Raw genomic sequence first — 13,953 nt, 5'->3', positions numbered from 1 at the left:
CGCCTTGGTGCTGGCACAGGGCCCCCGCGCCCTGTGGCGGAGGTCGACGCCTGTCTGCAGCAGCGCCAAGAGAGGCCTGCACCAGGCGAGGGAGAAGGCGACAGACATCCTTCCGGCTCCAGGCTCCATCTTGAGAGGAAACCTCGAGCCGACGCCGTGCCGCCGCAGGGGGCCCCGGGTGGTTGCTTGAGAGGAAACCTTGAGCCGACTCTGGGATGACGTAGGGTGCCGCACGGCAGGCGTCGCCCCTGCGCCCCACCGTGCCGGCTCTGATGTGTCGTGGTGGTGACGCACAGCAGGCGCCGCTGCCGCGCGCCACGGCCGGGTGGCGTAGCGCACCCGCCTAACCCCAGAGGGTGGATACCTAGGGAGGAGCAAGCAATTCTTCAGATCTACTCATGGAGCAAGAACACAAGAACACTCGGGATTTAGAGTGGTTCGGGCCGCCGGAGCGTAATACCCTACGTTCACTGAGAGTTGTATTGTTCTTGGGTCTGTTGATGAGTCTATCCTCTGCCTCCAAGTCCGCTGCTGGACTTGGCCTTTTCTAACGGGTGTCTCCCTTTTATAGAGCAAGGAGGACGCGTACACAGGCGTTGGACCCCGACAGGTGGGTCCAACAAGGATGTAAAAATAGACACTAATGGTGCTACAGTGATGGAGAGTTTCTTGCCGGATACACTTCATCGTCCTGTAGACACTCTGACCGAGGGGGGTCCTCTCCTGTCCCATCGGCGAGGCACCCGTTGAGGCAGTGTAGGTTGCGGCATAGACTGTTGGGTCTACCATGTAGGCGTTATGATACTCCATCGCTGAGTTGTCGTGTCTAACTGGCGTAGCAGACCCACGCGCATGGCGTGAGTAGTGCCAGCGGCTGTACTGTGCACCTTGGTAACGCGCGACCAACAGTACAGCCTGGCGAAAGTCTCCTCGGGCTCCGCTGTGGCAGAGCGCTCTTAACGTCTCCCGCATTGAATGCGGTAGGTGGGCAAGTCTTCCCGAGGAAGTTTGGTAGCCGCGCGCGTACCTATGTCTACGGACACGTGGCTGCTCCGGACCCCCTCAGGCGGGGTGTCTGTTTCTCTTCCCGCTGAGGGGTCCGGACAGCGTATGGGGGTCCGGGACCCCGTGGGGGGGGGTCCGGGGCCCCCGGCTGTTTGGCTGAGCGCTCCATTCTCCGGGACACGTGGTGACACCGGACCCGCCCCGAGCGGAAAGCAGGTCCGGGACTGCTGATCCGGTGAGATGGAGCCGGACCCCAGGGGTCCTGCCCAGCTTCTTAGGGCGCAGTTACGGATAACTACACGAGTCTTGACGTAGCAAGAGGTGGTACCCCAGTCCAGAGGTACCGACATATGGAGTATTAAATATGGACAAAAGAAAAACCAATTGCACAATTCACGCGTAAATTGCGAACGAATCTTTTGAGTCTAATTGCATCATAATTTGACAATATGTTGCTACAGTAAACATTTAATAATGATGGATTAATTAAGCTTAATAAATTCATCTCGTAGTTTACAGGCGGAATCTGTAATTTATTTTGCTATTAGTCTATATTTAATACTTCAAATGTGTGTGCATATACTTCAAAAATTTTATGCCAAAAGAACTAAACACACCCATAGTAAAGGGATCTCATATTGCAAAGATGTTTGCGTGGCATCCGGTTCTTCTCTTACGTAGCAGCTTTGTTTGCAGTACTTGTGGGTGGGAGACTAGACCGCCAAATCTTAAGATTGATAAGTTATCAGAAGCACATTGAGATCGACGGGTTTGTCACGTGTCACTAAAAGAGATAACACTGCACTAATATGACACACACACACACGACATCACCCCTCTAAAGTTTGATCCATCGTTGACAGGGCACGCAACAACTTTTGCTTTCCGTCCAAACTATTGCTATGGTGCAAGAAACAAGGCCTCATTCGGTCATTATCTATAATTTTATTAGTAATTGTGTGACAACATTTTTAAACAAAGGAAAATATCTGGTCTTGAACATTCACAAGTGAATGTCTACTACCACAAAAGAACAAATCTAGCTACATAGCTAGACAAAACAATAGTCCTTAGACTCCAAGCCTCACACAGAGAAACTCCAAACAACAAGCTAAAGACTAAGCGAGAAACGCCAAACAAACAAGCTAAAGACTAAGCGAGAAAATAAAGATTAAGCTTCGATTTCTTTCATGTCCTAGCTTCAAACTTGAAAAGTCCTCACGCTTCGATTTTCTTCCATGTCCTACATGTCCTAGCTTCAAACTTGAAAAGTCCTCACGCAGCACCAATTCTTCACCTCTCTTTACTTAGGAAACAATTGATGCCGACTGACCATAGCTTGATGCTCCTGTCACACAGTAACCGCACTGAGTCGATCGTAAATGCAACCTCAAGCTTGAACAACATCACAGTAAACGCGATCTCGACCACAGCACAGCAGGGCTCAATATCTCCATGACCGGCAACGCCCCCAAGGGGGAAGCGACATCAAGATGCCGCCGCCGCCTGAACCAGCCAGGTAGTTCAAAGATTTTCATCCCGAGGAGTCGACAAGATCCTTCAAACGACGACTTCAGAAAGGAGAGCGATGCACAAAACCACCGCCGTCGTCGACCGATACAGAGATCGAGTAGAGCTTTCGCCCAAAAGACCTGCTGTTGAGCCCAATCAACGGACCTCGCCGGATGCCGGAACCGGCCAAGCGGAGCCGCATCCGCCGCAGAACCGTCCGGCAGCTGACCGCCCGCAGTCACTGCCCTAGAACGATTCGGGCAAGGTCGAAAGGCCCCGCCGGGCACACATCTTGCAGCGGCGGCCGCCCGCCACCTCCGCCATGAGCAGGGCGTGGCCCGCTAGGAGCTGCCAAGGCTTGGGGGCGGGAAGATCCGCTCGCAAATTGCCCGCAAGGAGCCGCATCCGCCGCAGCACTGGCCGGCGGCCGCCCGTCGACGCCGCCATGCGGTAGAACCGGCGAAGCCGAAAGGCCCCGCCAATTGTGTGATAACATAATTATCAGGATTGATGGTTCGTTAAGCATGTGATTTAAAGGTGTATTTACGTTCTTCTAATGGAAATGGGATTAGACTAAAAAAATGATTTATAGACTTTTTAGGTTCTAAGGATGGATTCCAAATCATTGATGTCCAAATCAAGCTATAAGTCAGTAATTTAGGGGAGTAGGTAAGTTGATTGAATTGGACAAGTTTTGTGTTTGACAAGCTTAAATTTGTTGCATCAACGTTCGTGCTGCATAGGGTGTTTCGCCTTTTCTCATTAGTTGATACATTAGAGTTCGCTCAATACCAAGTCCAATTTATACCGCTAATGAGATTTCTCTTTTTCGTTTCATCACGTATAAGTTGAGTTTCATTTCAGATTCTGCCAGGTGACTTACAGTATGATGCCCTACGTTAGGAAAATTCATTTAGAATTTTCAAGATTATTTTTCCCAACTAATGAAAGAGAACAATTGATATGGTCTGACACGGATCAGAATTCAGACGGCAGTGCAAAAAAGAGGCATGCGGGCGGCGGGCACGTTTTTTTCATTTTTAATATTTTTAATTACTTTTTACAGAAATATACGCTAAAAAAATAACTACAGAAATCGCCCCATGGCGCCCGCCCAAGGGGCGCCAGGGTCCCCCCATGGGCGGGCACCAGGCCCCCATGTTTTTTTTGTTTTTTTATCTTTTTAATGTTTTTGGCAGTTTTTTCATTTTTAATGATTTTGTGCAGAATAATACAGTTAACTAAAAACGGTAATTAGATAGAACTAAAAATTTGACAACATATTAAACATACATTAACTTGCCACATCAAATGTTCATTACTCATTCGACCACCACAACTATGTCTAAACTCATAGGACACATCTAGCCACCCCTAGGAGTACGGGTCCTTTTTCCACGCTGATTTGCGTGAACGTGACCCGCGGAGTAGGTGAAACGGTCTGGGGAACCTGCAGCGCGCTGAGGACGTGAGGCGAGCACGGGGGTCTGTGTAGGCACATCCTGCGATGGCTATAGCGGGGCCTCTCCCAACTGTGATACCATAATGATATCGAAGTCGTCAGGGAAGTCGCCTCCACATAGATCCTCCATGGTGAATATAGTATTTCCATCGGAGTACCCTCCCACGACGTCAGCATCGGCAGAATGTGATGATGGCCCGGCTCCCATATACGGTGGTTGTCCCGGCGGCAAGTACGTTGGAGGTCCCATAGGGACGTGAGGTCCTGTTAAAACAATAAGTTAATACATGTGAGCCTAATACAATGGTATTTTCAAGTGTAATGTATATAACAATGAATTAAAATTGTAAATGAACCGAAAGAAACGGAACGTACCTGACGCCATAACCAGAGGGTACCCATCGTAGGCTGGCTATCCTCATCATCGTGCCCGTAGAACTTAGGCCCGTACGGCACAAGGCTGACCATAGGGCGACCAACAGCCAACCTCTCGTACGACCAGAGCTGTAGCAGAAGTGGGCATCCCGTGAGGATCCCGTTACTCTCAGACTTCATGCAGCCCTCACATAGTCTATGGTGCGTGGCTGCAAGAACTGCAGAGCCCTAACTATACAACGGCATGTCCTCCTCTGGGTCTGAATTGGCAATCTCCCGTGCGTAGTCGATGAGGATCTTGTCGACGGAGTTGCCATGGCCGTTGCTGAATATGATGTACCCGAAGAGCCACAACAGGTACGCCTCAAGCGATCGGGAAATGCTATCCTCGTCTGCATCAGCCACCAACATATGTGCCTGCATAAATAAGGCAATTGGTAAGTACAACTATATAAAAGTGTAATTGCTAAGTATAACATACTGAGGTGGAGTTGACAAGGTAACCTGGAACTGCAGGAGCCACCTCTTCGATGGCCCACGTGCGGACGTGGGATGCGGGACGATGGGCCTAAACTCATCCTGGAGGTCCACATCCGTGAACCGTGCCTCTAGATCGTACATCCACGTAGGCGGAATCACGCGGGGTCCTACAGCCTCCCCAACTAGTGGTAGCCCAAGTATGAATGACACGTCCTGTAGGGTTGGTACCATCTCTCCGCATGGGAGGTGGAACGTGTGCGTCTTAGGCCTCCACCTGTCAACCAGCGCGGTCAACAGGGATCTGTCGAGCCCTATCCTCGAACTATCCCCGCCATCGACGAGACGTGCCAAGGCAAGAAGACCAGCACCGCGCAACCTGTAACAGAAGAACAATAACCAATGAATATGTAAGAGAAATACAATAAACATACGGAGTTATCATTTTCAAATTCATAAAGTTACCTCGGAATCCAACGGTCGTCCACGTGGAGAAGCTCAGCTGGTGGACGTGACCGCAATACAGTCAGGTGCTTATGCTCGCACGCGGTCTGGAATGACCGGTGCCCAGAGTCTATAGCTGCGTCTAGCAGCTCAGGGGTCGGTGCGTAACCCTCGGCCATACCTAAATCACATTTTCTAAATAAGTATAATGCACTACTAAACATTATTCTAAATTAACCTAAAAAAATAAACTAAAATGACTAAATTAATCTCTAATTAATAATCTAATTTCCTATGTAAATATAATCTAATTTTATATAATTAAACTATTAAGAAAGATACTCATTATACTAGATCATATTTCCTAATAAAGTATAATACACTACTAAACATTATTCAAAATTAACCTAAAATATGAATAAACTAACATAACTAAAACAAACTAAAATAACTAAATTAATTTCTAATTTCTTCTAAATATAATCTAATTAATAATCTAATTTCCTATCTAAATATACTCTAAATTTAGCTAATTAAACTATTAAAAAAGATACTCATTACACTAAATCATAATTTTTAATAAAGTATATTACACTACTAAATATTATTCTAAATTAACCAAAAAATTAAACTAAAATAACTAAATTACTCTCTAATTATTAAACTAATTTTCTATCTAAATATACTCTAAATTTACATAATTAAACTAATAAGAAAAGATAATTTATTTACATAATTAAACTACTAAGAAAAGATAATGCATTTACCTGCTAATCCCGCGAAACTAAACTAGCAGAGCTTCGCCACGGCTGACTTCCCTCCCTCACTCCTCTCTCATTTCTAGGCTATGTGGATGGTGGGTGAATGAAATGAGGGGGAGAAGGGAGGGGAGGGAATATATAGGGGGAGAGGGGCCTAGCGCCCGGCGGTGAGGCGCCAGGGTCCCCCAAGGATCTGTTTGTAATTTTTTTCCTAAATTTTCTTCACATCGGGGTCCCCGAGGACTCTGGCGCCCCCTGGCTTGGCGCAAGGGGGCTATTTATGTAATTATTTCTTTTTAGCGTATATTTTTTGTAAAAATGATTAAAAATATTAAAAATGAAAAAAAACGTACGGTGGGTTGCCGGGCTGCAACTCGTCACGGGCCAATCCCATACGGCCCTCTCGCACTTACAAGGCCACAGGCCCACCAAGGCGGCGGCGATTCCCTCTTGCACTTACTAGCGTTTTTTTATTTCTGTATTTTTCAAAAAAAATTACAAAAATATATTTTTGGTTTCAGGTTTTACAGTTTTATACCCCTACCGCCCGGCAGGGAGGCGGCAGGGGGCCTACCGCCCGGCCGGGAGGCGGTAGGGACCTATATGTAAATAAAAATAAATTTGTTTTGCGCAGAGGTCTTTGGAGGGAGCCTGCCGCCCCACCAGTTGGCGGCAGGGGGCCTGCCGCCCAGCAGGGGGTGGCAGGCTCCCTCCTCAAATATAAAACTCCGGCCCTTCTCTTTGCGCTCTCATTTTCTGCCCACGAGATCCAGAGAGGGGAGAGGGAGACAGGAGGGGTGAGGGAGGTAAAAAAACCGGCGAAGCCCTGCAGGATTTTGGATCCGAACCGCAGGTAACCAATATTTCTCAACTATTATAGACTTGTTTCTAAAATAATTATGAATTAGAATAGATTTAGTTTTTGGATAGTGAAATATAGAATAGTAAACTTAGAATGACAGTACCTTATTATTATTGCAGCATAAGACAATGGCTGCCTCCAATTCTGTTGGATTTTCATGGACCGAAGAAAAATCTAGTATATTTCTTGACATCATGACACATCTTCTAATCAGTAAGAAGTTGGATCCATTAGCGGATGGTACGATAGAGATGGTGTTGTCCAAATTAGTTGAGTTTAAAGATTTGACATTATTTCGAGGTATTACAATGCAAGATTTAAAGGAACACCTGCTAGAACGTCGGAAGATATACATGAGGGTATGTGAACTAGCGAATCATCCTTATGTTATTGGATTCTTACAAACTAATTGTAAGATATGGATGCGGCCAGAAGTGTATGAGATGCACATTAAGGTAACTCTTATTTAGTTCTAACCACGTCCGTTATTTGTAATCCATATTTACGAAATAGTAAAAGTATTGTGTAATTATATGCTAGGATTACTCCGAGGACACGGAGTTGATTAACAAATCGATACCAAATTTCCGTAAATTGGTATGTATCTTTGGTGGACTTATGCCGCAAACTAGACGAAGGAGGTGGATAAGATCTTCGGGTGATAGTACTTGGCCTGCGCAAGAACAGATGCCCGGAGGTTCGTCGAGTCATACTACCTGCGGATGAATCTATTCTAATTCATAATTATTTTAGAAACAAGTCTATAATAGTTTGAGAAATATTGGTTACCTGCGGTTCGGATCCAAAATCCTGCAGGGTTTCGCCGGTTTTTTTACCTCTCTCACCCCTCCTGTCTCCCTCTCCCCTCTCTGGATCTCGTGGGCAGAAAATGAGGGCGCAGAGGGAAGGGGCGGAGTTTTATATTTGAGGAGGGAGCCTGCCGCCCCCCTGCCGGGCGGCAGGAGTCCTGCCGCCTACTCCTGCCGCCCGGCAGGGGGGCGGCAGGCTCTCTCCAAGGACCTCTGCGCAAAATAAATTTATTTTTATTTATATATAGGTCCCTACCGCCTCCCGGCCGGGCGGTAGGCCCCCTGCCGCTCCCCTGCCGGGCGGTAGGGGTATAAAATTATAAAACCTGAAACCAAAAATATATTTCTGTAATTTTTTTTTGAAAAATACAAAAATAAAAAAAACGCCACTTACTAGGCCACAGGCCCACGAATGGCTTCCCCGCTTCCGCCTCCCTGGCCCCGGCCGTCCCCATCCTCCAGCCGTCCAGCATCCACGATGCCGTCGCCGCCGCCTCGACTGCCCTCCGGCACCGGAGCTCTGGACCACGCGGTAATTCTAGATCTTTTCCCCTACCCTCTCTCTCGCTTACTCGCCGTTAGTTCCGCTGCTACGCGCTTCGCCGTTGGTTGCCCTACAGTTGCCCTACAGTTTTAGCAGGCCGTTTGGAAGTTCCCTTCCCCTGATTGTCTTATCTGGTTAACAAAACTAGTTGGGTTCCGCTTTGGAGAAGACGGTTTGCAATCCTGTGCCGCGCGTGTAGATCAAGCGCTTAGCTGCGTTTGCCTTGGATTGGGCTCTTCCGTTCATCTAGTGCGTCGCTGAATCAGTGAATCAGCGGGGTGGTGTGGATGCGGTACCCATATGCTGATATCATTAAAGGATGAAATATGGAACCTTAAGCTGATTCAGTAACCTGTCAGTTGTGCTCGTGTTGCCCGTCCTCTTTTGGACCTTGACTCCTTTGGGTATTAAAAGTTAAAACATCTGTGTTCATTTCGAAGGTTACGTTAGGTTATGCCTTGATGACTTTAGGTATTGAATTCGGCGGCTTTAATTGGTAAGCTCTAGTTTCCCCAGTACATGCATCAATCAGCTATGTAAGGTTGTAGCATTTCTTGATAAACCTCAGTGTGTAATTAATTTGTTGCATATATGGGGAATTGTGACTATATGCCACCCCATAAGTTTGTGTTTCAGAATATGCTTGTTAGAATATGTTCAAAACTTGCAGGGACGCTTGTCCTCAAGAATTGAATATATTGTTATTGTGTAACTGTCTTCCATGTGCTATTCGTTGAATTCTGATCTATGCAGCACGGATACGGATACGCGTATCGGTATCGGAAGGATACGGATACGCGGATACGGCAATTTCCTAAACAACCCGATACGCAGATACGTTTTACTATTTTTTTAAATAAATAAATAATGGCACATATTAAATTTGTGAAATTAGTAAATTACCTTGCAATAGCAGTTACCAGCCAAAGCAAAGACCGGAAGCATCTCCATTCTCCAATTGTGATGTCCAATTGTCCATTCTCGAGTTCTCCTTCTCCTCCAAGTCCAGAATTTGCACACAAAAACCAACTATTAATATAGTGCATGTGAAATATATTAGCAGCATATCAGTGAGCAATTCCTCTGTTTTTCAATTTCAGCAAGTGAGCCTCAACTCTAGTATAGCTAGTGGCTTTGCTCATTGGACAGTAATTGACTAATTGCATTTCCATAAAGTATTGCCTCCACCTGATTTTGCCTTTTCCAATATTGTGACATGATCCCACAGGGGAGCTCTAATATCAGTAGGTGTTGAGGATGCAGATCCTATACTAGCACTACCACTGCTTGAGCTTGTTGTCCTCCATGAAGGCATCTACCGGAAAAGAAAAGCAAAGGCATGATTGTATTAATCTACTATCTACTCATCTACTGTCTACGGGGAAAGAGGGATTGATAGAAATTGGAAAGGAAAGGGAGAGGGAAACTGGGAAAGGGAGCCGGCAAGCTACCTGGTCGGCAGAGGAGGTGCTGCTGCTGCCGCGCCCCTAACCATCCGGCCGCCGCGGTGGACGCAACGCCGTTGTCGCGCGCCAAGACATCAGGCATGCGCGTCTTCCACAGTTCCACTCCTCGGGCGGACAGCCGGCCAGGGCTCGCCGTTGCTGGATCTCGAAGGGTCGCGGGCGCAGCTCTTCGTCGCCGTCGCGGGACGCGGGGGCTCATTGCGGAGGCTGGTTGCCGGCGGGCGGCGGATCTGGACGCCGCGTGGGGGAGTCGGGGACCTGGACGCCGCGTGCGGGCGGTGGCTGCGTGCGGACTTTGCGCGTGGGAGGGGGTCGGGAGCAGGTCAAAAGAGAATGGGATGGTGGTAAGTTGGGCTGGGCCATATCCGAACTGGGCCGAGACGTATCCATTCGTGAGTTTCCGGTCCAAATAAGCAGGGATACGCGGACACGCCGTGGATACGTATCCCTGCCGTATCCCGGCCGTATCCATGTCGGATACGTATCCGACACGGGATACGCACGTAACCTGCCGTGTCCGTGTTTCTGAGATTCTGATTACATTTATACAAAAGATACAATTTCGAATGGCGCTGAAAACTCAAAGGATAACCTGAAGAATGTAATATATTTCTATTGTGTGAACATGTGCTATTCGTGGAATTCTGATTAGCATTTATACATATACAGTTTCGGAATGGCCAGTGAAGATTCGAAAGATATCCTGAAAAATGTGGACTGGAAGACTGTAGGTGGCTCGGTGACTGTCGGTGTCCTGACCCGGGGGTCCGGATCCCAACTAGTAAATGCTGCGTGTTTCCTCGTCCCAGATGATGATGCAAGAGGCAACACAGTAACGCACGGTTTATCCTGGTTCCGGCCGCGGGGCCGTACGTCCAGCAAAGGGGGTGTGCGAGGGCACTGTATTATCTTGCACCCGGGGTGCTTGTAGTAGGGGTTACAAGCGAGGCGAGAGAGGGAAGAAAGCTCTCAAGTCTCTACTAGAAGTGGAGTCGGTTGGGGTGAGTGCTCAGTGACCCCTGAACGTCCTCTTGGAAGAAAGGAGCCAGAGAGTGAGGGAGAGCAGCGAGACCAGAGAGACCAGCCAGCCCAAAAAGCCGAGATCCCCCGTTCGGCCAGCCCACCTCCTCCTTTTATAGTCATAAGGAAGGGCGGCGTACATGAGTGGGGGCATGGAAGTCGTCGTTTTTCCCTAAATCGCGGGGGTACAGTGGTCGGACACTGTAGGAAGTACACTGTGGGAAGGCGGCGCACGGCGCTGTTGTCCTGGATTTCGTCCTTGGTCCCGCGGGGATGGCGCCGGTCGTCCTGCAGTGCCCCGGCGGTAGTAATGGCGCGAGTCGGCCCCGGACCCCCTGGTCGGAGTGCGGGTGTGCACACTAGAAGGTCCGGGGGACACGTGACGTTGCCGGACCCCTTCCTCAGTGGGAGGCGGGTCCGGAAGGTCGGCGGGAGCAGTACCGAGCCTGTCTTGTCCCGCATCGCAGGTCCCAAGGCGCTGCTACAGCGTCCGGGATGGCGGAGTGGTGACTAGAGTCAGCGGATGGGACCCCGGTCACATCTACTGTGGGAGTGGCGGCCTGACGCCGCCCGTCCTTTGAGCCGTGGTGGAGTGGCTGGCTTTTAATGCCTTCGTACGGCGAGCGGTTGGGCGGCGGAGCTGTTTGTCCCTTGTGCCGAGGGGTGGCCTAGAGCGAGGCGGAGATGAGTCACCTGCTCGAGGGTAGATCCGCTACCCTCGAGCGAGGCGGAGATCGGTCACCTGCTCGAGGGTAGATCCGCTACCCTCGAGCGAGGCGGAGATTGCCCAGCGGGCCTGAGAGGTACCCTCGAGCGAGGCGGAGATCGTTCCGCGGGTTCGAGGGGGATGCGAATGGGCCGCATGCTGGGCTTCTTCGAGTCATTCCCTTTCCTCTGAATGAGAAGCAGGCCGTGGGCCTTCGTGGGCTTAGCCATCTTATCAGGTGTTTGTGTTTTAAAAAGCGGTCTTAGTACCCCAATTAGGGTGTCCCTAATTGTGGCACCCGACAGTGACTACTGAATCTAGCCAACCGATTGTTAAGAAACGCCTCCCAAAGAAAATCAGACAAGTCCCTGACTGTTATTTTCTGCCTCGGCGATCCTGGCCTTCTGCACTGGCCATCTATGGTGTTGTGTGTGCTGCTAGGGTTGGTGCAGGGATGCTTCTTGAGGTGTGGATAGACAAAAAGATCAAAGGTATATTCCTGGATTTCATGGCAGGAGCAATTGATTTTCTTACCAATTATGAGCTAATAGCACTGATAGCATAGATTGTATACTTTGCTTTCTTACTACATACTTTGCTCACATTCATACTCTTGTTCACTGCTGCATTCAGAGGATGGTGGCATCATCTGGGAGATGGATAAATGATATGGAGCACATTTTGATGCAGTAAAACCTCCCTTGGCATTATGGAGATAGCTAACTCTGAAAATGCTGATGCAAATTAACACTGCCTTGCTTTGTTTTAAAGGCGATCTAAGGCAAGCTGGGTACGCCTGGACGCATAGGCGACAAGGCGTGGCTCCCAAGGCGAGCTGGGTACGCTTATGTATCTGGATTCATCTTTGTAATAGCAGTATGGTGCTCCAAACTTCCAAGCTTCATTAAACAAGCAGACTGAAAGTGTCAGAACTGCAATTCATAGAGATTTTGGAATTTTGTGAGACATTATAATTAGTGCACTGGTAAGCATTACTTTGAATGTCTTTGTGGTTTTTCCAGCCGTCAAGTGGCATGTTGTGGCCAGATTTGACGATCAGTGTATCTGCCATTATGTGAGAATTCATTCATTTGTGTGCATCAAACTCTTACTATCTTTTTTCTTTTCTTTTTTTGAAAAAGTTGTATCAAACTACTATGCATTTGCCTTACATAGGCAAAAGGCCAGAAGATGCTTGGGCATTTTCTTTTGTGATCTTCTCAGAGATTGGATCAATCCAAGTTGAGATAAACATCAACTTTAGGATCAAAAGCCAAAAGGGTAAGCAACCTTGATGCACCAAAATGGACTTACCAAATAAACTACCATCATTGTCCCATGATATGTACTAGCTGTAAAATGCATAAGTTATGGGTATTCCTATCTTTTTCCTTTACATTTGATCTGTTGTGATCTTAAACCTTTTTTTCTTGCTGTGCTTGCTAATTCATATTGCAGCAATTTAAGTATTCTTTCTGATTCCTGTAGAATGTTAGCACTCAAGTCCTTCACGTTCTTTTAGAAAGTGCTCTGGTCCCTGTCTTCATGTTCTTTGTGGTACTACATTTTCCTTCCCCGAAAGGGCTGGTTTCTTATTTGATTTGTGCCCTCTTTCTTGTGCAAATACACTTGCAGCATTCACTAGAAACATGGACGTCCATGGATGACATTTCTCTCCATTCCATTATAGTATAGACAGGACATTAATCTCCTCTATCATCTCCATCCATGGCTGTTGGGGAATTCGGGTGCAGGCAGATTAAACTAATCCAGGGGCCATTAATGTTGCAACCAGATTTGATTAGTGCAGTTAATGCGGGGATTGACTGACCTAAACCCTGCCACTGCTTCTCCCACTGATCCGTCCATTCCCCTTGGATCTTCAGCTCTGCAAGAAGAATGTGTCAGCAGTTAATGCTCCCTGCTGACTTCGTGCCACCCCCGTGCACGCTTCTTTTTCTAGACGAGGGAGGAGAGAATAAAACTGCGCGATCGTGCGCTCTTCTTAGCCCCTTGTCAACGGATTATCTGATCCTAAATAATCATACACAGGTTTATTGCCTTGACCAATTCTGCATCATGCTATCTTTATTCTTTTTACTACATCTTGTGTCTATGCTTTTGCTGTCATGATTCATGATCTTTTATGATCCGCAGTGGAGGAGAATTGAGTCGTCTATCTCTAATACTGTGTCTATATTCATTCATATGAAAGCTTTACTGTAGATGAACCTAGAAGTCCCAGTGTATTCACCCCTAGCATCAGTGCTCTGCAAAATAACAATAGTTAGCTTGTACCAGTTCGAACCTTCCTAGTTACTGTAAAGTATTAATCTTATATCTACAAAAGCCGGTACGTAAAGCTGATACTGATCTTAATCTTTTTTTTCTATTTTGAGCAGTTATTATCTTGATCTTATTTATCTTTACCTTTTACAAGTTGCAGTGTCTTCTCAATCAGCCAGACCTTTTTCTCACTTTACCAAAGGATCTGAGAGCATTTTGCTATG

The 13,953-nt window shown here is 47.5% G+C and overlaps 2 long non-coding RNA genes across 2 annotated transcripts; one reads left to right on the top strand and one right to left on the bottom strand.

The window, feature by feature from the left end:
* Positions 1-9,355: 9,355 nt before the first annotated feature.
* On the bottom strand, positions 9,356-9,930 carry LOC120702833. Its single transcript, XR_005686547.1, has 2 exons — positions 9,703-9,930; positions 9,356-9,566 (listed from the first exon to the last, which is right to left on the bottom strand). It is a non-coding gene; the product is annotated as an uncharacterized LOC120702833 (long non-coding RNA).
* Positions 9,931-11,449: 1,519 nt separating this feature from the next.
* On the top strand, positions 11,450-12,559 carry LOC120702832. Its single transcript, XR_005686546.1, has 2 exons — positions 11,450-11,934; positions 12,077-12,559. It is a non-coding gene; the product is annotated as an uncharacterized LOC120702832 (long non-coding RNA).
* The last annotated feature ends 1,394 nt before the right edge of the window (positions 12,560-13,953 follow it).

The sequence above is a fragment of the Panicum virgatum genome, chromosome 4K (assembly GCF_016808335.1).
Source record: "Panicum virgatum strain AP13 chromosome 4K, P.virgatum_v5, whole genome shotgun sequence".
In the NCBI taxonomy this organism is placed as follows: Eukaryota; Viridiplantae; Streptophyta; class Magnoliopsida; order Poales; family Poaceae; genus Panicum; species Panicum virgatum.
Note: the sequence above shows the minus strand (reverse complement) of the source record. Positions and strands in the feature narration are given on the sequence as shown.